Genomic DNA, 4844 nt, shown 5'->3' with positions numbered 1-4844 from the left:
TCATCGCACCCTCGCTCTGAGTATGCAGGTTACTCTCCCGAGCACACTTTCCCTCTTTCTCTCTAAGTTTTCTTACTTAATGAAGCTTTTAGAAGTTAATTAAGCCAAGTAACTCAAGTGCTAGCCCCACAAAAATAGTAGTAGTGCTGAGATTAGCTCGGCACTAATCCAATAAAATTAGTAGTAACCCTCTCCTAAAAATGAAAACCACAAAAATATTTCTAGTAGAATAATCAAGCTCTGAACGAAGAACGTTTGTGGTGGACTGATCCCCACAAGAACGACTAACCACTGACCCCCTCTGATTATTTTTCCCTGCATATTCGCTGTACTAATCTCTTGTAGGAGCCATGTTGTTGTGGGGAAACATCAAGGCCAAGGTGAAGAAGCTAGGCTCGTCATCCCGATCTCGCAGTTCACGAGCGTCATCAGGTTCCCGGGATGACATGTCAGTGGACTCTGTCCGCCGACCGTCACAATTCCTGAAAGAAGAGGAGGAAGCTCCTGCCTCTCCAGCAGTCCCGAGGCCCCGTCTCAAAATCAGAGTCCTGACGTCGGTCGATCAGATCGTCATTCAGACTGATTATGAGCGGGATGCCCTCGAGCTGTTGAAAATGCAGTCGTACGGCCATGCCAAGTGGTTCGATACAGAATTCTTCATGATGACGGGACTCCGCCAGGACATGAACCGCGCGTTCACCGCCGCGGGATGGTCACGCTTCGCCGACATCACCGAACCAGGTTCGCACCTTCTCACCATGGAATTCCTGTCTACAGTCCATGTCGAAACCGTTGGAAAAGAAATTAAAATCCACTTCCGCTTTTTCAACGAGTTCTTTGAAATGCTGCCTAAAGACTTTAGTAATGCACTAGGCTTCAGTAAAAAATGCATATTAGAAGCTAATGCATTAACTGAATATGACCGTAGTGCTTGGTGGAATGAAATCTCATATGAACCAGTGAGTAGTAAGAACGGCATAGTGTCTATCCATAATCCAACTCTAAGAGTTCTAGCCAAGTATCTAGCCATGGTAGTATTTTCCCGAGCAGACCTCAGGCTATGTAGTTCCTCGGAGCTCATGTGCCTTTATGCTACGGCAAAGAAGATTCCCTACTCACCTGTCATGGGCATGGTCGCACATTGGCAGAAAATAATCACGTGCAAATCTCCCATCGACATAACCTCACTGGTCACCCGCATTGCGCGGTATGTCGGTGTTTTGGAGAATGCACAAGTCACATATCTGCCCACGACGGATGAGTACCGAACCTTCATTGGTCTGGACCACTTTGTTCACGCGCACATGATGCGTGAAGGTCCCGGAAACTCAGTCTTCATGTGCTACTCGGGGTATGAGAGGGAGTTTGAGCTGCCATGCCCGAAACTTTCGCTCTACTCCGTGAAGCGTATTACCCTCCAGATGGAAAAGAAGGAGACAGCACGCCACATCACAGCTAGTCCTATGACACGTGGCAGAGTTCGGCATGACGCACAGTTGGCTGAGGGTGGCACATCATGGCAGGCAGGAGTTTCCTGTCAGGCAGGCACATCCCGCCAGGCAGGAACTTCTCGCCAGCCAGGAGTTTCACGATAGGCCTGTGCTTCTCAGGAAGCCAGAACATCACATGCTGCACCCTCATCAGATGCCTCAGCACAGCCTCACCCAGACACCACTCACATGAGCTTCTAGGAGGCCTACGGGTTTTACGACCAAGGTGGCCAGCCCTCGTACCAGCCTGAGGGTAGCACGGGGTTTGGGCACGGCCAGGAGTTTTACTACCCCTCGGGCATGGGCGCCTCCCATGGCCCACAGGTTGGCCCGTCTACATCAGCACGCTTTGAGTACGACAACCCGCTCACACGGGGGCTGTCGGATCTCACTGCCCGCATAGGTGCCATAGAGTTATGCCAGGAGGAGTTGGGACACAACCTTGACCACAACACCAGTCCCACACAGGAGAGTTGGGGGATGATTTCCTCCATGTTCTACGATTGGCACCATGGTGCATTCTACCCCCCGCCACAGCCACACCAGTAGCCCCGAGCTTCGTTGAAGCTTGGGGGAGAGATCGTTAGTACCCAGGTAAATCGTCATACCCGCTCATTCCGTTCAGATAAAAAAAAGAGAATTGCCATGCTTAGAATAAATGTGTGGAAATCCGTGCAAACTCTTATCTTGGAAATGATGAATAGTTGCTCTGTTTGAGCTTTGCATGTGCCCCATTTACAGCTTTTTACTCATCGAGTACTAGAGCTAGTTGGCACATAATAAACACAATTAATCTATTTGTGTGGGAGCATTTAACATGATTTCTAAGTCTAAGTTGTTGTGGGATTCGAGATGGCCTACATTGGAATTAAAACTGTCTACCTCAGTAAGGGAAATTCTCAGAGTAATATTAAAATACGAAAAGGTTTCCCTATTGGTTTACATGTCCCATCCAGAGCCATAATGACATTTCATACATGAGCTACCATAGGCTATCTTGATTTACTTTGAGCTTTGTCGAATGGTGAGTTCGCTTGAGAAAAGGTAATTGTCATCTGCCGGTCTTTCTCCTATGCGTATCCATTTCATTGCTAGCCTCAAAATGTCTGGTAAGACAATCACCTATTCTAGGTATTGTCATCCACTTCCGCCAGATAATTCCACCAGAACTCACCCCAAAATCTCCACTGTGTGCCTATCCACTTCCAAAAAGGGTCAAATTTTCTTCAAAAGCTCCCTCTGAAATATTCTGAAATCAAGAAGGACATGAGTTATTTTCTTTAAAAAAAGATAGAAGAAGAAGAAAGAAGAAGTGCTCATAATCCTTAGCAAAAATAGTCCAAAAGAGGAGTTCAATAAAATTACCCAAAAATATTTCCAAAGTGTGAGTCCATTTCTCCCTCTCCCCTGAACATTTGTGACTCCATAAGATCGGAATTTGATCAAGTACCTATCTCTTGCGAACCACTCTTTGGCTCGGCAACACAGGTAATCAAGGTATGCCACACTCTTCCTACCCATAACTCCAGATATCAACCTTAGATTAGGAAGAAGTTGGTCAAGTTTCAATCTTGGTGAGGTTTATACACCTTGAGCGATCGAGAGTACCTTCAGGGAACTTTAATCATATGCATATCTAAGAAATACTCCGAGAACGAACCTGAACAGGGAAAGCAGGAAAACGTTCCGGTGAAAGTTGTTCATTCCTCCAACCGCTCAAGACAAGGGATGAAATGTAAAATAAGCCCCATCATCCAGAACATATAGGTATGAGCCAACTTACTCGAAGTACATACGGATAGAGTAATATGCTGTGCACAGGGTACTTGCAGAGGGCAAACATTGACGCAACTCCTGATCCATCGAGCCTTAGTGTTAAGCTTTGCTCGAGGACGAGCAAAAGTTTAAGCTTGGGGGGGGGGTGTTGACGGCCATTATCTCACGTTTTGACCGTCAATTTCTCAGGAATAAATTGAGTTTTGCACTATGTTCCATGCATATTTTATTTGATTCTAATAAGTTCCACAAGTTTTGGATGAGTTGTGTTTGCAGAAATCCAATGTCCAAAGATGGTCGAAATCAGAGAAAATCCCGCCCGCCCGGCACATTCCGTGCCGACCGGCCTGACACCTCCACATATATGGGTCCAATAATTTTACTAGAGCAATGTGACATGTTCATAAGGTTCCAGAACAAGGAGAACATTTCATATCTTGTCGGTGGACCCGGAAGGCACAATGATCAACCCAAAAGCCCACCTGCCAGTGCCAAGAGCGTCAAATGACGAAAGCACCCAGTCCAGATATAATGTGGAGCGTTGATGTGCAATGTCGGTGAAACGGAGGGCTGAGAGTCCCCGAGACCAGGCCGCCCGGCCTCCCCCGGGCCGCCCGGCCTAAGATACCAGAATCTGAGGAAGATACCCGAAGCACCGACATCCAGGAGGGATCAGAGGCCATCCACAGAAGGTCGGTGGCCAGGTGGCACAATCCTAGGCCGGCCAGCCTAGGTTGGACCGCCCAGCCCCACCTTACAGCCTTTCGGCTCCCGGCTTCGCGTGGAAGTTAAGCACCGCCTCTACAGTTGTGTGCACCTGGCACCAACGAAATTACTGGCCATCTACCGACCTTGGAAGCCTATAAATACCACTCTCCCCCTCACTTGTAAACACACACTCAAAGGAGCAATTTTCTCTTCTCAAGTCTAGAGTAGGTTAGTAGTTGGGAGTTAGAGTCGAGTCGAGTTTGTCTCGGGGATCCGGAGTCGTCATCGGAGCTCGGTAAAGCTCTTGTATCTTTTCCTTTGACTATTTTCAATATAAGTTATCTTCTTTATTTACTTGAGTCAGCTTTACTTTCCACAAGTTTTATCTTCCCATGTACTTGTACTTGTCTGCGGGAGTAAGTTTTACCTCTAGTTCAGTTTAAGTTCTCTTTCTTGCTTGTCGGAGTTAGTCTTATGGGTTTTCTCGCCCGTACTAGTGTAACTCAAGTTAGTTCACTAGGTTGAGGGGGATTTCTCTTGAAGGCCTCAAGAGAAATCCTAGTACCAAGAGCAGACGTGGTGTCTAACTCAGCGCTAGCTAGAAAGTGTGTTCCACCCCACGGTACCGCAGTGGTAGGCGGCAAGTGGTGACAGCCTTGTCCGTCCCTCGTAGTCCACCACGTTCGGGTGTTTTCATAGCAGTAGGATTGCCAAAAGTATGTTGGGCCCCTTCTCACCCCTGTCTGCGCCCTTCGCTTAGGCCGCCGAAGTAAGCTGCTGGTTTCGACATCAAGTTAGAAGCTTAGATTAGTTCTAGTGAGGCTAGCTCAGTAGTTTAGAAGTGTTTCAGGAGTCCTTTCTCGCTCGTTG

Source organism: Panicum virgatum, chromosome 9N (assembly GCF_016808335.1).
Source record: "Panicum virgatum strain AP13 chromosome 9N, P.virgatum_v5, whole genome shotgun sequence".
NCBI lineage: Eukaryota > Viridiplantae > Streptophyta > Magnoliopsida > Poales > Poaceae > Panicum > Panicum virgatum.
Note: the sequence above shows the minus strand (reverse complement) of the source record.